Raw genomic sequence first — 14,805 nt, forward strand, 5'->3', positions numbered from 1 at the left:
ACCAAGCAGCTGAGGGAAATGCAGAACAATAAATATATCAATAGTGAAGGTTTTAGTGCTTCCTCTCGAGCTCTTAGATGTGGTACAGGATTGGAAATTTTGTTTCTGATCTTCTTTAAACACGAACAACCCAGAACCATCTGAACTGATTTGCTTAATGTGCTGTTCAGCATTCACAGCATAAATTGAATTGTTAGCCTCTCTGTCTGTGCATTTGAATGTTTTGATTCTAATATTACCAGCAGAGCAAGCTTCCCTAACTGGATTGTTCTCACAAGTAATGTTGATGCTTTGCACTCCCACTCAATTGATGTCATTGGGGCTACTGACAAGAAGGTGCCTGTTAGAGAGAACAGGCTGAGATCAGATAAGAGCAGAGAGTGGCAAATCAGAAATATCTCATTTTTCATCAATTTCCTTTATTTTAATTTTTTTTTCTACCAATTTCTATTTTTTTGCTTCTGACAGGGATGGGCTTGCAGATGCTCTACGCCACAGCTAAAGCTGCTGAGCACCTAACTGGGATGTGTCTGCACCTTCCCACAGTGTAGGAATGCCCATCAGGAAGGGTTGCAGCTGAGCGTTTGCCCCACACCTGTGTGTCTGCACAAGATTTGTGTGCAATACTGGGAGAGAACCCAGCTCTCCTCATGCCAGTGCGTGCAGATTGTCCACAGTGCTGAAAAACTTCATTTTCTGGGCTGGCTGCTCTTCTCCCAAATCACCTCCAGGGTCATATGCACCCATTGTAACTCTGAGATACACAGATATTCATATATCAGTACAGTCGACTTGAAATAACAGAACAACATGCAGCAGCTTGACACTCGTGAAATTCTTGAGAGGAGTTAAAGGCAGGAGTTTTTGGGAAGTTTGAGGCTGCAAGACCTCATGGAGTTGGTGTTTTCGTGCTGCTCTGGGAAGAGACATCCCCAAGTGTGTGTCTGGTGCAGATATTAGGACTAAGCTGGGTCTCTGTAAGTTGGATCTTGGTAGAAAACCCACTTGGCTGCAACAGACACCATGAGGGACCAGAGCCCTGGGGAGGAGAAGCGACAGCACCACCATGTCCATCCAAAGGAGAGGATATGCAAGAGCTGTAGAAAAACGCATGGAAGATGAAGTATGGGATTTGGGATATAAGAGAAGTGAATTTGTCACTCCTAGGTCTCAGCAAAATCTATTACCAGAGAAAGGGAGAGGCAAGACTCTTGAGTAACTCTTGTGACCTGTGGTTTTCAGTTCTCTCCAGAGTTTGATGTTTCATACGTAGACAGTTGCCAGGGGAAATTTTGCTTACACTGTAATTTTCCATTTGCTGCTAGACTTCAGACAGATGAGTGCAAACTGTTCTCTCTGCTACTCAGGAGATAATTTTGCAGTCAGTGTGAACACTGTGAACCTTCTAATTTTTTTTTTCTCTAATAACAGTTTGGCAAATCAAAGTATCTGTTCATTTAGGCAGGAAAAACACCTAGGAACCATGCAAAAAAAAATACACAGGCATAGAGCTGGACTCTGAGCTGGCTGTGTCTCAGATTAGGTATTTTCAGTGATTAAGGGTATTGAACATTTTCCATTTTATCTTGTCTGCATTGAAAGAAAAGCATCGAGGATGACTTTGGAGGGAAGGAACTAACAGACACACAGTTTCTATGTACTTTTATTTACACAAATTCCTTTGCCGTATTTTCCAACATCATAAGATGTTGGTCATTAAGATAAATTCAGAAATCTGGCCACTACTGAGAGGTCAAATAGGGAAAAAATGAGAAAGTGAATATTTGTGCTTTGCATAGTAGAAGTTAGGGAGACATGATTGTATTTCTTGCCTGTCAAATAAGTTCCATTTTAAGCCAAGAAACCCAGTGGTGGGACACCAAGTAAGAGAGAAGGATTTTCCCAGAGATTAATTTTTAATTAGTTCAAAAAACTGGTAAATTTTAGGACAGTGACCCAGATTGCTTAATCCACAGTAAATAATAGAAATAAACTCTCCCCTCTACTCCTGCCTTGCACATATCCAGGCACACATGAGCCCAGGTTAGCAAAACCACAGTTTCTTTTGTTCTCTTTGTTCCCTTTGTTCACTATGCAGTAATGAAAAATGACAGCCATATTTATTGTAACATTCCTCCAGGAATGCAGAGATAATTACCTGCCCTTAGCATGGGAGAGGAGAACGAGCGCGAGCTCCTTCTCCTTCCAGCTCCCAGGAATCCAACTGCGGCCTTGGCGTGGGATGTGAATGGAAGATGTTGGGAACAGGGATCTACTGCCTTGTTTTTAGGGTTCATGTTTTTGTCTCTTGCAAAACGCCAGCTGAGAAGAGCTCAGACACCTCTGTTAAAAGAGGACTGCTTTGAGTTTTGCCTATTGCCTTGCCCATTTCTTAAGGAAAGGCCTCTGTGTGTTCATTTGAAGTAGACTTGACTTTATTGATAAAACTGCTGTTTTCACGAGACCTCTTGCATGGTCTGCCCAGACAGATCTGCCTTCAGCCGTGGCCACTGCAGGTGTGATTCTGCTTTCCATTAAAGAAACCCCAATCTTCACCTTACGTGCTTTTAAGAGGGTATGTGTTATTTCTGAGAAGCACAGGATTAGCTGCCATTGGAAATGAAAGCCTTTAATCTAACGAAATAAAATAATCATTTGGTACGAATAACTGTGAGCTGGTTCCTGTTCACCCTCCTGGTGTGTGTGGTGGTGATGATCCACAGCCTGGCCACAGGAATCAGAGAATCCCAGAATGGTTTGGGCTGCAAAGGGCCTTAAAACTCATCTTGTTCCAAGCCCCCTGCCATGGGCAGGGACACCTTCCACTAGACCAGGTTGCTCCAAGCAACGCGACCTGGAGCAGTTCCAGGGATGGGAAATGGACAATGATGATTCCTTTCCCAAAGCATGGGTGGATGAGCTCTCCCTGTGGTGGGAGCCCTGGGGTGAAGAGAACTCCCCTTCCCTTCCTGCCTCTGCTTGTTTGGGAAAACACCCCTAGAAGAGCATGTCCCCAAAGTCCAGTGCAGGAAAATGTGGGGAATTCTCTCACTTTTACTCTTTTGTTCAGCAAGAACAACCCATTCCAACTAGGTCTGTTCAGGTAACCAGGTGCCTCACTGCAGCTTTTTATGATTATTTCCTCCTATTTGTTCCCATTTAATGGAAATTTGGAAATATGACATATTTAGCCTTCATAAGAAAAATCTCTTCATATCTTAGTATTTTTGTTCTCCGCCTTTATTTCCTCACTAGCTGGGATTTTTCAGGTTGATTATTTTTTAAGGTATTGAAAATATAATCTGTATGATATATTAAAATATAATTAAAAGTGTTATCATATTTGCAGCAGTGTGTTATGCCTAGGGAGGTTTTACAAGAGCAAATATATTTTTGCATTCCCTGCACAAGTGAGGCACTAACTATTGCTGACCTTTTTTACTGATAGGAAAGTGGAAACAAAAAGAGAGGGGATGGATTTTTGATGCTTCCAGGTGTTTTGCCTTCATACCACATTCTGTGTGATCCAGAACATCTCCCAGTGGTACAGAACAAAAGGAGATAAAAATTAAGTTCGTAGCCTGGATTGCTCTGTTTCTCAGGTTACGATGAGGAAGTTCTGGCATGGCAGCGGGATGGGGATGGGGATGGCCAAGCGATGCTGAGCTGTAGCTGATTCCCATGGCCTAATCCCCTGCCTGTGGAGAGCAGCAAAGCTGCTCCATGGCAGAGCAGCTGCTCTTGGTGGGAGCTCATGGAGCTGGGAAACACAGCCCTGCAAGTGGGAATGTATGGATTAGTGAGGTTGTGTATCCAGGGGAGTCCTCCTGGAGACCTTTCCGGGCTCAAAAGGACCTCTTCACCTTTGCCACATGATCCAACACTTCACCTTCCCACAGTGGGGTGGGCAGGCATTGGGTATGGGCTGCGACTGTGCCCTCATGGCCCTCTGTCAGCTGGATCTCTTTGCTGGGCATGGAGACTTGCAGGACACACAGCCTGAATCAGGAAAAATGGTCAGGAATTCTGGGATTTGCAGCTGAACTCCCCAGATCTCAGTCTCTTACCTTCTCTAGCCCATACCCAGAAGGGGTTGCACTGGGAGTGCTGCAAACCCATTTATCCCTCAATGTCCTATGCAGAGATGTAGGGTTCAGAAATGAATTTGGAGGACGAAGGATTACCTGGACAGTGCCATCATGACGGGAAATTAATTGAAAAGTAATATAAAATATTCTATCATGTTATATTATATTGTATTAATCAAAGTGCCCAAGTGCTTAGGGAACTTGATTCTCTTTATGCCTTTTCTCCTCTTTTTCTCTCTACCCCCAGGAACTACTTCTGTTCCTACACCTCATACTTTCAACTGTCTTTAAATAAGTGTTTAATGGGATTTATAAAACACCTGAGCAGGTTAGATAGGTTATAATTCCCACTGATTTCACTGACCTCTCTGTAGATGGAATACAGGCTCCTATATCACACAGGCTTATTTGAAAATATTATTTCAAGTATGCTGGAAAACATTAGTCCTATTAGCTTTGTGGTTTAAATTCTGGGAGGTGCCATCAGAGTGCAGCTGGTGCATAGAAATATAAATAAAACTAAAAACATATATGTGTGTTGGTACCTGCCTCTGTGTGTGTGCATGTGTGTAGTCTTTATTGGTGGCTGAAAACCTGGTGCCTGCTCTTTGGTTTTCCATTTTAGCTGGCCTATTATCAGAGATTTCTGGAGTGTGAGTTTCATAAGTAGAGGTTATCATACATTGCAGGCCATCTCTCCTGCTGGGGAGCAAAATGAAGGTTTGATAATGAGATCGCCCAAAGGCAGATAAGAGCTCCAGCTTGCTGAACAGTCCCTCAAGGTTTCCTGTGATGGCAAAAAGGAGGGAATGCAATTTATTATCCTTCTCTCCTTGTACCTTCCCATTGTTTGAGAAGTCAAAGCAACAAACTACATGGGTTAAAAATAAATAAATTAATAACCAGAGCAGGAGACCCGGTGTGTTTTTGTTTTGCTCTGAGGAAGGAGATCTGTGATTTGCTCTAACACCATGAAGGAAGTCTCTGATCTCCAAATCCTGAAATTCCATTTAATGGACAGGCTCTCCCCTCTCTCCTCCCGCCTTCTTCCCCCTAGGATGGATATTCTAAAATGAGTCAAGTGCTTTATCTTGATAGAGGGTGGAGGATGGCTCTGTAACTGCTGCTGATAACCTCCCCATCTCCAGTTCTGTTTGCTCTTCTTTCATGCTAAATGCTACAAAGTGCATTACAGGAAAGGGAAAGGTCAGATTTAAGCCGTAAAACATGGAAGATTTGGAGCTGAAGTTGCCACATCATTAAGTCACAGCATCTTCATGATTATGTTTTCTAGCACATATGGTATATAAAATCACCTAGTGTTTCACAACCCTCTTAAATAATTAGGCACAACAGGGTTTGCTGGGTGACCACCTGGATAAAGTCAAAACAGTGGCATCTGCATCAACCAGATGGGAGTCTGCTCTTTGCTGCCATCAGGAAATGGACAGCCAACTTCCACTCGAGTGAACCAAAAGCTGCCTTCTCTCAGACAAGAAAGGGAAAAGGCCATGTAGGAGAGAGCAATAAATGTGTCTTCCTCCAATTTTCAGGTTACCGAGTCTCTACTGAAACCTCAAGGAGGAGATCCTGTTCCCCAGCTGGAGAAGCAGCAGGGAGGAGGTGAGCTGGATTTGTACATCATCAGCAAACCGCATACCTGGCAATGTATATGGCAAGTTGAACAAAGGTTTATATTTTTATTTGCTTTTCTCATTAAAAAAAAAAAATACAGTGGGGGAGGGAGAATATTAGCAATTTACTGTGAGACTCCATTAGATCAAATCAGTGCCAATGATAGTCACTTATTTCCTCCATTTCGTAATGATTTACTCTATAAATTAATGTCTGCCTATTTAAACACCCTCAGTGATTCAGTGCTGGGTGCCATGGCAATAAGTGACAGGGACTGGGGCTGAACCCACCAGTCATGTGGCTCTCGGTGCTGTCATTATGTGCACTGGTAATGGGGGGCTACGTGGGAACGCAGACAGATATTATGCAAACATATACTGACTTAAGTATCAATCTGTCACTGGTGTAACTCATGGTAATGGCCCCACCAAAGTCATTACAGAGGAATATGCATTACAGCATGTTAAACATCTATCATGGGTGCAGCTTCAGAGAAGCCATGGGGAAGATGTAGGGAGGTGCCAACATCCAGATCTGGAGGATGCTCAGATGTAAGGGGTTTAATTCAGCAAAGCCCTAAAGAAACATTCCTTTTTCTCCCCCTTTCCGCTCCAACAAGATGAATCTGAAAAAAATGTCTCACAGCTTTAAGAGAAAAAAAAAAAAACAAGAAAATCCTCTTGAGTGTGTATGCATGAAGCACAAGCAAGTTAACTGCAGCAGTTCAATTCCAATCTCTGCTTCGTAGACACAGGCACAAATAGGGGTTTGGCGGGAGACCTCAGCCTGGCTGTACCACACAGCAGTTTTAGGATGTGATCCCTCCTCTTGTTACCCTTAGAAGTCACTGAGCCTGATTTTGTGATACAGAAGTGGAAGGACTCCACTCTGTGTCCCTCTTTGGCTGATCCCTGTCCTCTCCCTGACACACCTGGAAGGTGTATTAGCACATCCATGACCCAGATCAGTCCTTTTTCCATTATAAATCAGCCTGATGCCTCACTGCCAGGAGCATTCATTCCCCACTTTTGCACTGGGTCTTTCCTCTTTCTGATGACCGAGATCCTGCTCAGGTCCAGACAGGGCAAGGGACCTCTGGACAGCATCAGTGACTCAGGATAATCTCAGTTCCTGTCATGCATTTTTTGGTTGCTTTTCAAAGAGCAGCGCTGCAGCACTGGCTCAGCAATCGAAGGCGGAGAGAGTGTCTGGCATGGGCAGGGGGATATTTCATTGCTCAGTGCAGGCTTGGCTATTTTGTTAACATAATATACGTCCTTCAGCCAATCCAATGGATTAGAAAAGCACTCTGTTTAAAGGTTAAACAGTTGATACTGCATCAACACGTATGGGAGGTGACACACAAATCCAAAGTGATCCGCAGCGCTTGGCTCAGTCTGCAGCCAGCTCGGCGGTGTAGCCAAGGGTAAATGCAAGCGCACAGATTTCTAAAGGGAGTTTACCCACCGCTTGCTGCTCAGCCTGTGCACTCAGCAGTGCATTTACTCACTTTTTTTGTGTACTAAAGCAGTACTGATACAGCTCACAGCATCCTCGAGCAGTTGTATAGAGGGTCAGGAAAGAGGCTTAATAGACTGAAGGTGCCTGAATGCAGCGTTACAGTAAGTAACCAAGCCTCGTAAAAAGAGAGACTGGTAAAAGAAAAAGCCCAGGGAACAAACACTGGATCTGTTGTGCTGTTACCATTTAACCTGCATTCACTGCCAATTGAAATGCACTTTACATTACTTCAGTCAGATACTTCAAAGGAAATCCTAGAGATGGGAGCACTTAAGCAAGAGCACTTCTGGTGGTAATGTGTGTATTTGAAAGCCTGGCAATTGGGAAGGTTGTGAATGCCTCAGCGTATCCAAATATAGCTGTAGCTTGTTACATGTAAACGGCAAGACTCATTCTGATATTCCTGCTCCTATCCTGCCCTTCCTTCCCTCAAAACAGTGTGATTCCTCCATCTGTCAGCATCTCCAGTATTTGTGTTTTCATGTAACAATGTTCGCCTGGGCACATTATTCCACACGGTAGCTCGGTGAGAAGAGCTGGTACAGTACCAAGTTATGAAAAACCCAAAGGAGACATTTGGGAATGGCTCTTTTAGGGAAATATTGCTACTTCTGTAGCTGCCTGAGCCTTACAGAGCCTAAGGGAAGGCCATGAAAATTATCGGGAAAAGGTGTAAGACTAAAGCAGGTGAAACCCTTGGATGGAGGCTCCTCATCTCACTGTAATTAAATCCTCCTGAATGAGACCAACCACATGGAGACCTATTGTGTTTTAATTTGTGTGGGCTGGGGGTTGAGTCCATGTAGCTCTACAGTGTTCTGCAAGGTTGGGTGAGGGGTGTTCCACCCTCAGACCTTCGTGTCATGACACTTGCACCAGGATAGGGGAGCAGGCAGAATCTGCACTGCAACCAAAAGACTTTAGTGGAATTTGCTGGGACATAGTCCCAGTTCCTATCACACTGGTGCCTGCTGGGGCTGGAGTGAGTGTGAGGTGTGCACAGAAAGGTGTAAGATGACACTGATGAGTCTCAAAGGACTCCCTGTTAATTGAACATTATTACAAGGTAGATCTGTGGCAGCTCACTGTGAGATATAAACGACACAGGACCAAGGGACACTCAAAGTACATCACATAGCCAGGGGTGTGTGTGACATGTTGGACCACATGTGGGTAAATCCCAGTGACCAGGGGAAAAATGTATCAGCCAAACTTTTCTGGTTAGGCTTCCTGGAGAAATGCTGTTTCTTCACGGCCCTGCTGCTTCTGGGTGCAATCCCGTCTCTGTTGTCATGGTGGATGAGAATTTTAAGATAAGTTCTTTTTGTGTTTTTGGCAAGAAACCTCTCTTTATGGAGTGAGTTCGTAAAAGGCAGCTGTGAATACCTGGCTGTAAAATAAGGGAGTTTGATATCCTGGAGATGGGGAGAAGAGCCACAGCTGCTCTCCTTTCCTCAACACAAATGGCAAGACTGTGAGAACACACTGACCTTTATTCAACACAATTAAATGCCATGCAAATAAATAACTAATTCTCTTTAACAGCGTTGCTGCACTTATCTCCCTGTGGGCATTCCAAGGTAAAACTCCCCTTTGCTGACCCAACCATGTGTTGACACATTTAGGGCTGTGACGTGCAAAGGAAAGGTCCTGTTTGCTCCATCCTTGAGCAGGGCTGGATTCTCTGTCCCTCAGCAAGGATGTTTTCTTCTTGCTCCAGACTTACACATCCAATTTGGACAGGCAGCTGATGGGCTGGCATTGCTGCCTTTCCAAAAGCCGAGGAGTGGGGGAGGTGAGAGGAAATGTTCTGTGCCACCACTGTGTCTGGGATGGTTCCTTCTTTGCAGCAGGAAAATCGGAGCAATGACTGTCCAGACAATGCACACCACAAACCTCATCCAAATCAGGGGTGTATTCAGAGAGCAGCATCACTCAGAATTTATTGCAAGCGGTCTGACAGCTCCACCCCTTCGGAATTTTGTTTGACTTGCAAAGACTCTGGTTCAGTCTCTGCTGATGCTATCTGTGGATTTTGAGAGTATAATGACATCTATTTTGTGCCATTCACATGTTCATCCATAGGGCTGAAATCTTCCTCTTCTGGGAAAAGCCCGCCCCATCCCACATTTCACGCTGACGTCCTGGGCTGGAGTCTGATCAGCCCGTGGGTATGGCACAGCTCCAAGCTGCTCAGGTGCTTCTCTGGAGATTTTAGCTGCCAAATATAAAATTTAAAAAGGCTCTTCTGAGCATGTGCAAATAGTAATTTCACAAATGCATTTAGCATGGCCAAATTTGAACAGATTTTTATGGGAACTTCAAAAAGCATATTCCCAGCATAAAATCCTTCCACATCCCCCTGTAATAGTCAAAAAATGAACAGAGCAGATTGCTGTTCATGCTTTCTTCTTTTTTTTTCCCTCAGAAACCTCTAATCTCTATTACATAATTTTTTTTTAAATTCTCCATCAGACAATTTCAATCCAAACCACAAATTCTCCATAAAAACAACTAGAAAGGTCATCCTGGTTTTAAAACAGTTGTCTCCAAAGTCCTGGATAATGTACTACCCCCTTCTATCTCCCTCACAGAGTTCCTACACAAGGTTCTAACATTTTTGGAGTCATTAATAGATGCAAGCTGCTCATTTTGGGGAGATACCCTGGAATTTGGCCTTAGAGGGGTGCTGAGCTCCCCCAGCTGCATCCAGATATTTTAACAGAGCAAACACCCTGGGGCATGAGGTACCCAGCCCTGCATCATCACAATTTGGGTTCTGCAATTACTGCACTTGGGAGAACTCTTGTTTGTGACTCAATGCTTTCCTCTGTAAAGTGGCAATAATGTCACCCTCCTCTAAATTAATTCTAAACTTATGAATTCCACAGACAAGCCAGAGAGGAAGTTAGTCATTGCCTCCAGAGCAGTGTTTGACCAGTTTTCTGGAATTAAAATATCAAACAATTGCTCTTTAAAGGAGCTCTTTGCAGGTACACTTTGTGCACATGAACACTTCAGGAAAAAAAGGCATGTGAATATTTAGCTTAAAGATCATAAATCCATGTATACCCCCAGAGGAATCAAATTGAAATTGTTCAGGTGAATTTAATTTGACATTTCCAGGCTATGTATTACCCCAGCCTTGTGTATATAACATCTTTATGCTCCACAGTCTCTCTGAATCCCAGATTTTAGCATCCTTAGAAAGGACAGTCTCCTGCTGGTATTACATTGCTCCAGGACTAACTACCCATCTTTGTGGTCCTCCCTCCTCCTCCTCCTCCAGCTGGAACATGCTCTTGGGAGAGTTTCCTATTAAAACTCCCCAAAGGGACACCTTGACTCCGGCCATTTCTGATGCTATGAGCAGCACTAAGCTCTCTCACCAGCTTTATAAATTTTTCCCCTCTTTTCACTATCTCAGCTTCAAAGAATCATTTCATCCTTATCTCAGAGCAGAGGGCTGCATTAAGGCAGACCTGCTCCCTGTGCCCAGGGCCAGCACAGCCACCAGTCTTTCTTTCCAGCTGGTCCCCAAGGCTGTGGTTTGAGCGTGGCCAATGCAGGGAACATCCCACAATTAGTCTGGTTTCCTCCTGCTCCCACATGCTTGTTGAGCATTCCCCATCCTGAATACACTCTACTGGTCCAGCACAGCCAGCTGGATCCTGACCTGGAGCCCTACACCTGGTTCAAAGGGGAAAACAATCCTGCTAAAACTCTTTAACATGATCAGAATTATGATTCATGTTCTCACTTGAACTTAGGGAATAAAAATACTGGCCATCAACAAAAGAGATCTCAGGAAACTAGATATTCTTGGAAATGACAGTATACTGGAAAAAAGCAAGTTCCCTTACAGACATTTGTTCCTACTTCACAAGCAAAATACCTTTATTGCTGTTCTATGTATCATTTCAACAGATAAACCTATTAATTATTTGTAGCGTGTTCAAGAGTAAACACAGGCTCCAGGGAGGAAGCCAAGGCTTTTTGAAGTTCAGCTGGTACCCAGAAGTCCTGGAAGCACCACAGGATTGGCCACAGTGCAGAGAGGAATTGATGTTTATTTGAATTTTTATCATCAGTTTATGTGGAAAGGCACTTCTTTAGTCCATAGGTTGATATCCCATGCTCAAAGCAAGAAAAGCAGCAACATTTTTCTCTCTTTGCAGTATCATCTCTGCCTGGGTCTTTTGACTTCTCTGGCAATCAGCAGGGGCAAGTCTCTAGACAGAATTCCTCCTTGTTCTCTTCTCCAAACCTACAAAAGTCTTGAACTGATTTTATTTTTAATTTAATAAAATAAAATTAATGCTTCAAATAGGAAACATTTGAGGACAAGTCTCAGTCTGGGCTACTTTATTATGGCTGAGTTTTAATCCTCGGTGCATAAGAAGGATTATGCTGAGAACACTGACATCACCTTAAATATAGCAGCATGAATATGCTACTGCAATAAATCTTTTCAGCTTTTAATTTCAATTCAGGAAAGATGTTGGTTGAGAATATCTTCTTTCCCAGTAGCCTTCCCCTGTCTCAGACGCGCCCACACTCCCAGGCACCATCTGACACAGCCTTGTCAGTCAGGAAGGTGAAGAGGTGCCACCTCCACCTGACACCACAAGCCTCAAAAAAATCTTCTGCAGACCCAGAAAGAGCAGTGAAGTGCTAGTTTTACCTGTTGCAATTATCATTTGGAAAGAGGGGGGATAAATCTCATTAAGCTGTAACAAAAAAAAAAGGTTGACCAGTAAAATCTGAGCTCACGCTGGGAAAATTTCTCCCTTTAAAATTTTTTTGGGGGAGACAGTGTGAAGGTGGAGGTGGGCTCAGTTCTCCACAAGATTTTATTCCCACAGCCCAGGAGGTGGATGGAGTACAGCAAAGTATCCAGGAAAGAGAGATTTGATTTATAAGTGAAGCATCAGCAAATGTCTTAAAAGGTCTCCTGAGAGTTTGTAATACTCTGGAAGAGCTGAGAGTAATAAAATGGAATAAAATCTATGACAGAGCTGAGTTTCTATCCTGCCCAACACACCAGCACAGTGAGTGCTGCTTCCTGTGGGCAGAGGGGAGCCTGCAGAGGGGTCTGAAAGCTTTGTCCCCTCAAAGGTGAGGAGCTGGGAATGGTCCAGCTCATGCTGAGGTCTGATGACCTTCACCAAGAGGGCAGGTGCTTCACCAGGTATCAGAAACATCCTCCTGACAATTCTGGTATCACCTGGCACTCTTGTGATTACCCAGGGACTTCATTTGTCTCTTTGTCTTTTAGATTATCATGGGACTGTAGATTTATTCAGAGGTTTGGATGGTGACTAGAGTAAAGACAATATCTAGGTTTCTTGCAGAAATATCAGATTCTGGGAAATGTGTCTATAAATAACAAAATTTTGTGCTCAAGGAATATTTTCAGGTTGTATTTTATGAATTGGAATTATGGTTATCATCAAAGGAGTGCTGGAGAGCCAGTTACTACAGCACATAGATATCACCAGTTTGGGCCTGCAAGTGATGTGCTGGTAGTGTCCTCTCTGGCAGGAGATGTGAAATGTTACAGCTCTCATTTTGCTGGGAAAAAAAATAAAATATCCCAGCTACGATATCATCCATCTTTCCCTGCATATGGAGCATTATCAGCAAGTGTTGGTGGCAGCACCTGACACTTGCAGAGTGGCCTGATAACACACCTCCCATCCTGGATACGTGCCAGGCAAACATGTGGAGCAGCTCCACTGATCACTGCCAGGGCAGCTTTCGTGGTACAGATTTGTGGAAAAGAGCAGTCCCCGGCTTTTGTGGGTGAGCATATGCAAAGCAGCACAGGAATCAGGCTGCTGGAGTCACAGCAGCCTCCCCAAACCAAAAGTAAGTATCTCTGTAGCCTTTAGGCCAAGATTAGCACTAACTAGTCTCGGACCAACAGCTGCAGCAACCTGATGAGACCTGAGAAGGCCATTAGAGTCTCTCTGGTTTCGAGCAGAGAGGAGTGAATGCAAAAACCTCTCTGCAAATTTGTGGTCCTCCTAATTTTTTGGGGTTGATTCAGTCAGCATTGTGGTGTTGCATATGTTTTCCCAAAAGGGCCTGCCCAGGGCTGTTACCTACACATTGAGGGAAAAATTACTTTTTGCATTATAATTCTGAGTTTGAGATGAACATTGCAGTCATTTTAAACAGGCTTAGCTTACACTTGGTGAAATCTTTGGTTCAGCCTGATCCGTCTGCTTTAAGGCTGTCAAACTGAGAGGAATTAAAATGCAGAGAAAGTGATTTAGAGAAGAAAATGCAACTTGGCAATTTAACTTTGCTACAGGGATGAAGTTTTAAGAAACAATTTGCAGTTTGGGTGTCTTTCGCCTTGGGAGCCTGAGGTTGGACTCATTAAAGAAAGACAATTTTCAGAAAATATTGAACATCCACCTTTGGAAAAGCCATTCTCAGCAGGCAGGTAAAAATGATCTGTTCAAAAAGCTCAGCTCATCCTTAAATTAAAAAATAATAAAAATTAAGCCAGGTACAATGGAGTAACTGTGATACCCCATGGGCAGTGAGGACAAAACCAGATCTGAGAAGAGGAAACACCAGTGAAAAGGCAGCAGTGATGCTCAGGGTAGAAGGAGGTGGAAATAAACAGGATTTTAAATTATTCTAAAGTAGTAGTCACAGAGCAGTGGCAGAACACGAGGTGGTCAATATTCTTTGGTTATGAGGACAGAGACCATGAGGTCTCCAGGATTTTGGGACTTGTTGCTGCTAGTTATGAAATAATGAAAACTGGAGGACTTTTAAAGGGATCTGGCAGGTTGACCTCCTTTCAAGATGATAATTTGATGATGTTGGGACTCTTCTGCTTTAGGAAAGATGCATTAGGGAACTTAAAGTCCTAGATGTGCATCTCCTATTTTAATTTAATTTTAAATAAATAAATAAACAGTTGGGAATAAAAACAGAGGGATATGATGTCATTTCCAAAGCTAAATAAAATGCTGAACCTAACTAAAACGCACTGATGGTGAAAAAGGAGCTAAGAGTTCAAAATTAATCCCATTATTGTTCTCTAAAATATTATTAATAGGTATAGAGATTTTGGCAGATCCTGTTATTTTAATACTACTCTTTCTCCTAAATATTTCATAGCTGGTTTTTATTTCTTTTATTAAATAGTCATTTTAGAAGGAAGACAAACTCCCTCTTAGTGACGTTCAGGAGCACACAACTTGCAGGGTCTGGCGAGGGAGGTGTTTTTGAAGGATCCATAAGAATTAGCAGGCTCAGGAAAGGGGTGACGAGGAATCCATGTGCCTGAGTGGCCCTGCAGGCTGGGCCATCCCATGGCTGTGCAGCCAGACAGTGCTGCAGCAGGCTGATACTGCATTTGCAGGGTGATAATCTCATGCTGATCAATTCAGAGCCCAGGCAGAGCACATCCTGCAATCCCCGCGCACGCAGAATAATAACGGCGCTTCCCGAGTGGTCCCATTCATTCCAGTGGGACTCTCTTGTAATCAATATATTTGTTCCCAAATTATAGTGCTATTGGTCCAACTTGATCTTT

General features: G+C 43.5%; 1 long non-coding RNA gene across 2 annotated transcripts in view; it reads left to right on the plus strand.

The window, feature by feature from the left end:
* Window positions 1-14,805, plus strand: part of LOC125334847 — a 140,977-nt gene that overhangs the window by 116,683 nt on the left and 9,489 nt on the right. The window contains exon 3 of one of the 2 annotated variants that reach the window (XR_007207258.1): window positions 5,642-5,778. This is a non-coding gene — a long non-coding RNA (uncharacterized LOC125334847). The remainder of the gene's footprint in view (window positions 1-5,641; window positions 5,779-14,805) is intronic. The other variant, XR_007207259.1, reaches the window with a different exon arrangement.

This window comes from Corvus hawaiiensis, chromosome 17, assembly GCF_020740725.1.
Source record: "Corvus hawaiiensis isolate bCorHaw1 chromosome 17, bCorHaw1.pri.cur, whole genome shotgun sequence".
NCBI lineage: Eukaryota > Metazoa > Chordata > Aves > Passeriformes > Corvidae > Corvus > Corvus hawaiiensis.